This window comes from Arvicanthis niloticus, chromosome 13, assembly GCF_011762505.2.
Source record: "Arvicanthis niloticus isolate mArvNil1 chromosome 13, mArvNil1.pat.X, whole genome shotgun sequence".
In the NCBI taxonomy this organism is placed as follows: domain Eukaryota; kingdom Metazoa; phylum Chordata; class Mammalia; order Rodentia; family Muridae; genus Arvicanthis; species Arvicanthis niloticus.
In genome coordinates this window covers 4455139-4468170 of record NC_047670.1, presented here as the reverse complement: position 1 = coordinate 4468170, position 13032 = coordinate 4455139, and positions in this window count along the sequence as shown.

Below are 13032 nucleotides of genomic sequence, written 5' to 3'. Positions count from 1 at the left end.
TATTTATTTACATTTCAGATATCATCTTCTTTCCACATTTTCCCTTCCTAAAACCCCCTATATATGGACTTTGAGGTCTCAGCTTCTCATGCCTGGCCATTGTATCATTGTCTCTTCCTGCGGTCTGCTAGTCAGATATAGAATTCTCAGCTCCCTCTTCCTTGTCAAATTGGCTTGCAGGCTACCAAAGCTTCACACCAAGATAAAAATGGCAATGGCTTAATCCTCTGAACTGTGATCCAGGCCTCATTACATATTTTCCTTTATAAGAGTTTCTGTAGTCATGGTGTCTCTTCACAGCCAGAGAAACACCAAGGCAACATATAATATATTATATGTATTTTAGTAGCCCCTCTGGAGTAATTAACATAGAAATATACAATATATCTTATTGAGAACAAACAAGCAAGCAAGCAAACAAACAAACAAACCCCGAAGTACCCATGTTCATTTACATGAGGATATAAACTATGTAAAAAATATTGGTCAAACTGAAATTATCCAGACACATAAATATAAAATCAAGTTGAACTCCTTTAGTTGTAGAATTTAAAATAACCAAAGTCATAACAGAATATATTAGAAATATGTGTCAAACATTAAAAGTTTTAACTATGCAAGGTGAATAATTTCTATTAGTCTAATTTACAGCACAGTGACTGTAGCTAACAATCATATATTGTATACCAGTGAAGGATTAAGAAAATATAGATGCCATACCTATATGCATGCAAGCACACACACACATACACATACAAACAGAGAGAGAGAGAGAGAGAGAGAGAGAGAGAGAGAGAGAGAGAGAGAGAGAGAGAAAGGAGAGAGAGAGCCACACATCAAATAAAATATTTCAGGCACTTTTCTAGTTAAGATAATGGAAAGCATTTTTTTTTATTGTTTTGTTTTCCTTTTGAGGCATACATTCTTGGATACACTCTTTGTTAATGTCTGAGTTATTCCTCTGCCACTAATTGAGTTCTGCTTTTCTGCATTATACTAACAGGCCCACAAAACCTCCACTCACTTCGCACATTGTATTGTGATACATTCAAAAGCATGGAACAAAGCTACAGTTCTTTAAAACTGCCTCTTATATCTTCACATTCTAAATATTATAGTACATTTGAGCATTTCTGTTCACAATGATTTCAGTTACGTTGTATTCATTATTTTTAGTACTTCATTGGTTCTATCTGTCATTGACTATCAGTCTTTCACTATTTTATCTATCTGTCTGTATATCTAATGTACACATGCCCATTAGAGCTCATACATATTTTAATGTTTAAATTCTTAAAAATGTTGCAATTAAAACATATTAATAATCAAATTCAAATTTACTCAAATGAAACACTGTATGCAATCTCTCTCTTGGATAGTTGAATCATCATTATACAGTATATAGTCCTGTTGTAAAACCTTGACTTTCTCAAGTTACCATTTGCAAAAGACTTCAAATATCCTCACTGAATTTAATTATTTTATAATGAACTCAGGTTTTTTCTACCTTTCACAATTTATTAATTTTAATTCAATTTATGGTGTTTATTTCACATACACTGAGGATGATGATACCACATAAATATTAAGATAAATATATACCCATACAAATAAATGTTTAGCTCTTAAAAATTTTGTTCATTAACACATGTACACTTATAGAAACATACAAACACACACGTTATCATAACACTAATATTTATGGCATCTTTTAAAGAAACATATATCTGTGAATGTTTATATAGTAAAAGAGGAGAAATAAGGTATTATAACCAAGCCGGGCAGTGGTGGCGCACGCCTTTATTCCCAGCACTTGGGAGGCAGAGGCAGGCGGATTTCTGAGTTCGAGGCCAGCCTGGTCTACAGAGTGAGCACCAGGACAGCCAGGGCTACACAGAGAAACCCTTTCTTGAAAAACAAAAAACAAACAAAAAAACAAAAAACAAACAAAAAAAAAAGGTATTATAACCAAAATTGGAAATATTATTATGTTTTCAAAGACCTGCATTTTATGTCTATTATTACTAATAATGGTTGTTTCAATAATCTACATAAATAACAAAGAAAAACAATTTTAAAGGAATATTACATTTATAGAGAATACTTTAAAATAATAACCCAGCAAAATGGGATAATTGACTTTTATAAAGAATAATTAAGAATTGCAAATCATCATTGTAGATTATGAGATTATTATATAAGAGAGGAGTTTGTATTTTAAGTAATACCTTTGATTAACAGATAGTAGAGTCCAACTGTGTTCTATAGAAATTAATGTCATTAATTGTAAATCCTTAGCCTATATAATTTTTACCTTTATACTAAATCATTTACTAAGTTTTGATAACAAAGCACAAAAAACATATTGTTAATGATATATCCAAATAATATATCCAGGTAATTTATCCAAATACTAAAGTAATATGTCTAAATTCTAAAAGAAGCCAAATAATAACTAAATTTAACTTTCAGCTTCACTGATCACTAGTGTCTTTGTTCCACATTTTTATAATCTGTTTTAGAGCCAGTCACAATATATCTGATAGGCTTAATACATTTTTCTACTGGTCTATAAGTTCTGTTTAGATAGTCATTTTTAAGGAGAAATATGCAAACATGTATTTAAAAGTTGCATATTAATGTTATATCTCATAACTTCCTTTATAATCATTGAATTTTAGAAGTGACATTTTGCTTTGGTCAAGATAATGTTTCATTATGCAGTCTAGGTGGGTAAAGAAGAGTTGATCTGTAATTTGTGATCTTGTGCTCTTGTTTCCTGATGCCTGAGATTATAGACAATCACTGCTCTGCCAGACTTTTGCTGATTTTTATTTAAAATAAATTCCATCACATATAGCATATACATGCAATATGTTTTATGTAATTACAACATTTTACTGATTTTAATTACTGGATAACAGGATAATGTGAAATGAAGCAATATATCTAAAAGATAATATATCAGTGTCACATATGAAAGTATACTAATTGTATTCCATTATTTTCAGAATTTTCATGAATGCCACTGATTTCTGTGGCTGAAATATATTGTTAAGCATTTGTTATATTTACTTTTAAAATGTATTTCAAGATCTACATTTATTCAGATTTGCCTCTTCTGAATGTAAATTTGTATATTACTATTTGAAAACATATATAATTGTTTATATCTGCAAATACTACACTCATTTTAATACCTATATATGTTTGTGTTTAATTTTAAAAAGTGTATACACACACATACATATATATATACATATATATATATATATATATATATATATAGAGAGAGAGAGAGAGAGAGAGAGAGATTTAGTATGAATAAATCTCTTCACCTACATCATCTCAAGTAATGTTCATAAGTAGTTGCTAAGGCATGCATAACATCTCCCTCTACTGATTAATAAACTAAGCCTTAGAGGAGCTATACAAGTCTTACACAAAGTTCATGACCCATAAAGTGAAAAATTACACTCAATTTTTCAGGAACTATTTGGGTAGTAAAATGCACTGTTCAACCATCCAAAACTTTCATGTTCCTGTATGATCTTTTGAATTAAAAGTGACATGGCCTAGGGCTTAAAGGAGTAAGGGAAGCATAATAATTTTACATTAATTTTTCTACAAAGATGCTGACATATATTTGCAAAGATTACAAAGATTCCAAATGTTGGAGTGTCATTGATTTCAGTAGAGAGGAAGATACAGAAGCGCACTGAAGGTTGTGAATATACAGGACTCAGGGACCCAGGACAGTCTGATCTCAATACCTATCACTTTAGATAAATACGTTAGCAAAGTCAACCATTCTTTCTAAGCTTAGCTTTCCTTCATTTGAAAACAAGGACATGTTAATTCTCACTTGGCCAGATTAATTCTTGACACTCTTATTAACTATTCACTAAGTAAAGAAATGCCTGTCATTGTCCATCAAACATATTCCTATATAAAAACAAAAACATTTTGGGAGCTTGTCTCTTTCCATGATTTCTGCTCTATGAAGAACTTTAGTTTTCATATTGTACTGAAAACAAGTATCGAATTCCTCTGAGTTCTTATTAACATATATTATATCTTGACATACATTCTGTGAGTTCATATATTTATTGTTTTATAAAAATATATTTATGGTCTCTATCTTTAGATTTTGATCAACAGGCATGAAAGTTAGATGGAATTATACGTTCTATGCTATGTTTTCCAGATCCTGCCACAACTAGACTATATTAGCATAGTCACTTTCAAGATTTAGCACTTTGACTGACTACTGGCACCTCAGGCTAGGGAGACATGTGTTTTTTATGTCATCATTTTGTAAAGCAATGGTTTCTCTTTACAATTATTACCTTCCATCTTGGACTCTTGGATAAGCATTCTACTCTTTTCTTTTTGCTAATACATATGAGCTACAATGATTTTTTTACCCAGGACCACCAACTTAATAACTTCCATAGCTATTGTTATTCCACCTTACAACATCTGGTAGATTTAAGTAAAGACTGATTGGAATCATGCTCTGGAAATCATTCAAGTGTCCTGTACTTTGAAATTTATGAACTCAATATACAAGCCGACATGTGCATTTGCGCTAAATATAGTCTATTCTTACTAATTTGTAATGTTTGTAATTTTGTTTCTTTGAAGCTTATATCTCTGCCCAGAGACATACCAAATCAAAAATACCTTTTGTGTCATGTTGTTTTCTTTCCTATATTATGACTGATATACTGGTTCTTGTATAATATTCTTCTCTTTGTTATGTAAAATTTTATTTGAAGACTGCCAATCAAACACACTCTCTCCATCCTTTTCTTGCTAATATTTCAAGACTATTATACAGTAAAAGTTTTTGGTATACGTAACCTTCTCTCTCTCTCTCTCTCTCTCTCTCTCTCTCTCTCTCTCTCTCTCACACACACACACACACACCAGATAGAATGTGATATTTTTATTTTAAATTTCTAATGGGAGTGAATCTCAGCCTAACAGTTTTAACTCAATTAAAAGCTCTATTAAAAATGGCCCCTGATGAATTAACTTCATCTTTCAGTCTTTAGTGAATTCTACCCAGTCTCATAAAGTGAGCATCTATTGCCACCTGTCTCATCCCATGCCCCATTTCTGCTCCAAATCATTTCTACCTTATTTCCTCCTTCTGTAGACATTCTTCCCACATGTTCTAAGTTTCTGTATTCCAGGAGGCACTATTTAACATAGACACAAATTTTAGTCTCTTCTCTTATGGTCCCCTAACTCTAAGCACCTCAACGTCACTCTGTTCTTCATTTACCTTCCATACCAGATACTCCCTTGGAGGACATACTAATATGTATATTTCTCACTTAAATTCCTCCATTCTATGGACAAGTTATGTGTTGACATACTATGAAGCTTTGGTTGTGTCATTCATAGTAGAGGAATTGCAAGAAGGCATAACATTCACGATTACATTAATAAGGACAACTATATGACAGCAATTTGAAAAGATTTTCTACCCTCCAATGGCAGAGGCTCAGTTGTATGACTTAACACTCATAATAGGGCCATTGTATGTATCTTTTGAAAGTTTATCATATGTCTATGTTTAGACAAAGATTGTTGTGTGATGTGTTTTGGGGAGAATATTTCATTTTACACAAGACAAAAAGGTAAAGAACAGGTCACAGAAAATTTTCTACCTTAGTACAGATAACCCAGTGTTTTTTTATTGTTGTTGTTTCAAATTCTTAGAGATTGTAATTTAATTACAATGTTTCTCTATTCTCTGTCATCTCTCCAAACCCTCACATATGCCCTTCTTTCCCTCTCACAAACTAATGGATTAGTTTTTTATTAATTGCTATGATATGCTTATATATATATTTGTATATAAATTTCTAATTTTAACTTGTTGAGGTTGAGTCCATACAATATTAGTTGCGTATATTTTTTCAGGGATGGCTAATTTGTACTGGGCTGCCAATTGGAATGCTATGGAGGATTATCTACAACCACTAACTCATCAAGCCAGCATAGGCTTAACATCAATCTATCAACATTTACCCCTATACCCAAGTATAAGTGTGATCTTCACCCTTCATCAAGAAAATTTCTCTTTGGAATGGGTGGATAACAGTTCAGAAAGCCACAAACAATCAAGGTGCATAGTTGTGGAGCCTAATCCCTATAGAAGCATCTCTTGCACCTAAGGCTCAATGGAAGAGGGAAGAAGATAAGGAAGATGAGACTGTGTTTTCTATTAATGTTGGACTCTATTGCTACAAATTCTTAGCTACATGTCCATTCAAAAGTGAGCTGGACAAGGATGGTACCATCAAACATATTATATCAGACATGGAAAATCTAGTGAAGCCTCAACTTTACACAAAGAACTGAGTAAAGCCAACAGTAGGAAAGATGGTTGTTCCAAGGACTGTTGGCTTTTTCAAATGTTTTTATGTTTACTATTGTATTAGGTTTTTGTGTTTGCTCACATATGAACATAAGTATAGGTGCTCCCTAAGTCCAGAAGGTGGTACCTTTTGATGCCCTAGGACTGAGGTTACAAGTGGTTTCAAGCCACCCATATGGGTGCTGAGAACCAAAGTTTGTCCCTCTGTAGGAACTGTTAACCATTGAACTCTCTTTCTATTCACCCATCCTCACCTTTTAAAAAAATAGATTTTATAAACTATCAAGTTTAAGTGATGCAATTTACAAAAGCTAGGGCAATTTAGAGCTTACTTCATGACTAAGAAAATTCCCTTATAAATTGTAAGCCAATCACATATCTTCATAAGGGACTGGTGTCTCCTGTGTCTCCTATGCTTCATATGTGTCCTCCTCAACCATAAGGGAATGAAAAATCTCACTTATGTGATATTTTCTTGGGGTAAATACAACTGCTTTGATTTGAAGGCAATGGCAGCCATGCCTATAGAAGACAGAGTTCTAAAAACTGTTTTCAGTAACAAGACTAAATGGTACAGTCTTCATCTGAAAAGACCACTGCTTCACAACAGGAATTGTGTAGAAATTAAGTTTAAAAAGGCAGTAAAGGCAATTTATGCTCAAAATTTAGTAAGAAAACTAAGACTCCATAAAACCTATTACCAACTGATATCAATTCTAATTTGTCTCAAAATTAATGAGACAAATTTCAACACTTCCTATGCTGAGTTGGATGGAAATATTAAGTCTATTACATAATTTCAAAAACAACAGGAGATTTTCCATTGGTTTTGGTTCATTAAAGCTTCCAAATATAGCCTGTTGATTTGATTAGTGATTGACACCTAAATATATAAAATGGATTTCATTATTATATTTTAGAAATACATACTAATCAAAATGTAAAAAAAAAGTTCTCATTTTACTCTGTGTTTTTACCCAGTTATGTTTTAAATAACAAGTGTCTTTCAACAGGTTATCTCTTTTGATGTTTTGGATGAGTAAAAGATGACTCCCAAATTGCCAAAGGTAATGCCATTATTTAGTCAACAATGAACCTTACTGATTGATTTAAATTTCAGATAAAAATGTTGAAATCAACTCTTCTTTGTAGCAAGTGAATAACTCTTAGGTTATTCACTTCATAATGAGGTCCACTCACAAATATATTATGAAAGTGTTTGAATTGTTATATTCCATCTCTTTTCTGATCATTTATTAACAAAAATCATACGGTTTAGATGTATGGTATATAAGTATAGTACAAAAGTAGTATACTAATGTATGTAAAATTCTGGTTATATGAAAGCTTGTCACACTTTGACCTTGGTAACAAATCAGCATAAAATTGTGAAAGTTAAGAGGGATACCCAAACACAAACACACACATGCACACACATACACACATATAAACACACTACAACGTGAAGCTCAATATATTGTTTATTTTAACTTAGTAAAAGAAATGTGCTCTTTTCATAGTATCAATGATATAGGATATGGTTTATATAATTTATAATTTTTAGACTTTACATAAAATGCTATCTTTTACAGAAATTTGATATTCAGGTCAAGTATCAAGTCTGTAGATAAAAAACTTTCTTTCTTTCTATGGAGGTGTGAGAAAATATTAGGTTAGAGATGACTTTTCTGCTATCCACAGCAGGATTCTTATGATAGTACAAGTACCTTCACTATACTCTCCTGGAACTTCTGAAACTAGAATGCCAGCGAATTTTCTCATTAAATATTTACATTTTTTGTATTTAGCCTAGGACCTAGGAAGAGGGGCCTCATAAAAGGTAATTAGTAAAAGTTTACTCACTGAAATAATTAGATGACTAGAAAGATTAAAATTATTTGTTACTAAAAATTGTCCATGATAAATAACTATTTTAATAATATGGTTTACTTAACTTTTTCCATTTTGCTCTATGTTCAGTTTGAAATCTTATCAACTGTCACCAATGTCTTGTTCAGTATACTCTCTGCTGTTGAAAACATTTGATTAAGTGTCTAAAGTTATTTCCGTACATTTATAAATATGCTTTGAATGCTAGTCCAATGTTTACATTGCTTTTCAGCTGAGCAATCTCGTGTGAGATCTAGAGTTTTGATGTTGTTTCTATGCAAAAGGCACTGTAATGCCTTTTGTGTCCTTTAGCTCAGGTGATTTCTATCTTATCTCTGGTCTCAGGTTTAATGAATGCATCTAATCATACACATAGTTTACAATACAGTTAAAAGGTGTATGTATCAAACACATATAAAATATGCTAATACTTTCTCATACAATTAAAACTTGAAGAATAGCCTTCTTTTTTCAGAAGAAACAAATATACAAATGATCTCACATAGTAAAGAAAAATTTAAATAAACACAATTACCAAAATAAATGCACGGAGATGAGCTTACATAATCATCTTTACCATGAAGAAACTACCCTCCATGACAACTTTTCTTGCATTGAATTGGTCAAATTTGTGCTTCATGGACCTGCCAATGTGTAGAAGGAGTTTTAGATGTAAGAAGTACTTTGTATCAAACTATGTCACTGCATTTATTAATACTTTGAAATATAAGTTGCATCTGAAGTTGCTGGTATTTCAGACATTTGTGGTATCCTAGATTTTTTAAACTTGAGTGTATAATCCAGACATAAGTAAACTTTTTGTGATATTTTTTAATGTTGGTAGATGATTTAATTCTCTTTCCACCACTTTCATTGGCTCTGGTCTTTATTATTGATATATGTATTTGGTTTTGTTTTTTCCCCAACCCACTTGATTTATGTTTGATGAGCACTTAAGTATGGGTGTGCAGTGGTCAGAAAGCACCTTACATTATGGTAAAGTGACAAATTCCTTCTTAAGTGAATCTTATCTTATTGTACTAGGGTATATTATGGCAAAAATCCTGCAAATAGATTCAATGTTTTCTCCACCAGCAGTTTAATATTACAGTGTATGGTAAGGACTTAATCAAGTCTCTAGATTCCAGAAGTAAGGTTTCCTTCCCTCAGACTACATTGCTTAATGTCAGAGATAGTTTCAGACAAAATATCTTCTCTTTTTAGATTTTTTTTTTGGAATCAAAGAAACCAGAATTACTTAGAAGAAGCAATAACCATTTTGTTTGGCAAAGTCCTGTGTTTTGAAAAGACTCCTTGTATTTAGTAACTCAACTCCAGTGTTTGTTCCTGGTTCATGAGATATTTCATTTTTAGGTGATGAAGAGGACAAATAAAACTCAAAGAGTCATAACTTTACTAAGATAGCAGCTCCATTTTCATACTCCAAGCCTCCAAAGGATGAAAGAAATCATAAGTCTTCACCTAGAAGAAAAATATCTTTGGGAAAGATACACATCAGGAGAATTTCCAATCATCATCTACTGGGAACTTGAACATTGATTTCAAATTATTCTTCCACATCATCAGATAACTCTTAAGTGAAATTCCACAATACAGTTGAATGTTATAGCCACAGAAGGAGCAAGGCATAATCCACCTCTTGCTCCCACTGGTAACTTTCTCTTGAACTTTAGCTCTGTGCTGAGCATACGTAGAAAAGCAGAGATATATTGCTTCTCTCACACTGGAATAGATTCAGAGTTCCTAGTGTAAATACAGTTACTCTACTCTTCTTATCCAGAGAGAGAGCCCCAGATATGTTGGACTTAATCTCTGCATCTAGTATTGTAACAGGAAAAGACAAGAATCTACCTTATTGAAATAAACAGAAAGAATCAGTTAGTTTAGTGATTTTCTTTCTTTTCTGACCTGAGCAGTATTACTGGGATGAATAATACTATGAAAAATATTTGTAAATTTTGTATAAGCTACTTAGAGTTCGCCAAACTAAAATCATAAAAATAGGTGCTAATATAGCCAAAATTTGGTCCTCATATTAATTTGGAGATAACTGCTGCAAAAATAAGTTTAATGTTTTTTCTTTTATTTTTGAGATTGTAGCATACTTACATAATTTCCTCCTTCCCCTCCTCTCTTCCAACCCTCCTATACATCCTCCTTTTTCTCTTTCAAATTCATGAGTTTTTCCACTAATTTTTATTAAATAAAAATGTGTGTGTGTGTTTGTGTGTGTGTGTGTGTGTGTGTGTGTGTGTGTGTGTGTGTGTGTACATGCCATTTGGCTTTGTTTACCCCACTCTCTGGCCTGGGTCAGCCTGCAAATGCAGTAAGAAGGTCTAGAGTGGAGGAAGTGGGAGGCAGGAATGCCTAGGGAGATGATGGTGTTGAGGGAGTCTAGAAACAGACATCTTGGGAAGCAGGCTTCATTGAATATTAGCTTGTTTAATGGGGGTGAGATGGGCTATTTAAACCTTCTGGGAGTGCATAGATTTTTCAGGGAGAGTGTACAACACTGGCGTGGTTTAAGGTGCAGGGAATGCCTTATTTGCATGAAAAGGAATTCCTAATGTTGGCTGGACAGTACCTTACAAGGAATGGAGACATTTAACCTGGCTTAGTCTCTGTTTCCTCCTCTGGAAGGGTTAAAAGCAGTGGAGGGTGGGGAGGGGCAGGACTACATGCACAAAGACATGCAGGCCCCGAGCAGGGAAAAAGTGGTCCTCATTCCTACCTCTCTGAAGATGAGATTTTCAGGGTTGGATCCCTCTCTTGCTGCTAAAGACAGGCTCATCTCTGTTCAACAGCACCCTGGCCCCACACATACAAATATGTACACCTATATATAATCGACTCAGTTTGTATAATGTTACCTGTTCCTATATTTTCAAGATTGACCATTTGATTGTTTATAAGTGTTTATTGTGTTCTTTTCTGGAGTAGACTGCTTTCTTCACTGTCAGAATTCCTTAATGCCTCTTGTCCTTTGTGCGGGGTTGGAGAAGCCTCATAGGCTTTTCTCCATCTATCTTAGCATGAGTATTGGTGTCATATTTCTTCAATTCCTGTTTGGACATCCATTTGGGCAAAATGTTATGAGAGTTGCTTCTTCAATTGCTAGGATACACAATCTCATATAAAACTCCGACATCCTCCAGCTCCTGCAGTCTTTCCATCCCATCTTTCACAATGATCTCTAAACTTTTGCTGTAGGAGTACATGGTAGTTATTCACTGGGACATGTTTCAACAACTCTGCAATTTAATTTTTTTAAGATTTTCTATAGTGATCTCTACCTGTTGTAAAGGATGTTTTCTTGATGAGCAGTGAAAAATACAATTAATTATCTATGAGTATAAGGATAAATATTTAGAATGTGGTTTGGGATTATCTTATTTTAGCCAAGTGATTGTGGTAGGTTCTTTTACAAGATCCATGACTTCACTAACAATGAGTTGCCTAGGATTCTAGCACGAAGTATGCTTTTACTCTTTTCAGTGAGTCATATATCTAATTAGTGAGTGATTGGACACTGCTAAAGTATGTTATTAAACAATCACATCTCATCTGAAACTCCCCAGATTTCTTAGTCATGCCTACTGTACAGCATTTGTAATTACTAGGAAGTGATTATATTTGTATAGAGCTATGCTTAGTCCAATCCCAATTCTTTCTCCTACAATAATTTTGCCTTTAAAATAGAAGTTGCATTAAAATGCCATTGCAAAGCCATTTCAGAATTCATGAAGATAAACTATTGAATAATGCAAACAAGAATATGAACGTCTATTTGTTTTTTACATTGGAAGCCAAAATGAAACAAAACAAACAGAAACATTTAACTAACCATAAAAAACAGATGAAATTATTTAATTCTCTTTATTAATTTGAAAAGCCACTTACTGTCTTTATTTACTTGTAATTCATAAGATTTTTCTGCTTTTTAAATTAAAGTATATAAAAAACAGTGAGTTTCTATCTGCTTGTTGATTTGCTAAATTCATATGTGGTCTTTTTAACAACTAATATTGAACCAGAAACACAGGAAAACACAAGTCTAGCTTCTAAACCTGCTTGATTTTATATAATGTTATGTTTCTATCTTATTATACAAGTTCTATAATATCAGCATATTTAGCTTATAATGAATAAATGATGAATCATTCATAGTATGTACTGATTAATCATGAACTCTCATTTTAGAGACTGTTCAGAAATAAAAAGGCAACGCTTCCCTATTAATTGTGACTCATAGTTTTTAAACAACAGAATTATTTCATGAAAATTACTCTAAAATACAATCTATTCCCTAAGTTCAAATGTAGTCCTTTAAGGAAAAGCCTTTATCTGAATAGACACCTAGAAATATATGTGGATTCATGCACAGAATTTATTATGGTGATGTACAAAAAGATAATCTTGCCTTAGTACATTTCCATCTAATTTTCAATCACACTGAAGAAAAAGTCAGTATAACTGATGACTTGTATTAGATAGATGCTGTGCAGTTCGAAGAAATAACACTATTTCTTGTAAATGCTATAACTTTGCAGAAGTACAGTTATAATCAGCAGTGTGAGAGGGATGTTTTAGTGTACTGTGAGGATACTTCACATCCCCAAATCTGAAAGACAGAAAAATTTCTCCTTCAGAACCAATATAAATGCCATATCCTTACAGACCTTCTTCCTCATAAGGAGTACCTGATGAGATTAACACCCCCCTTAAAA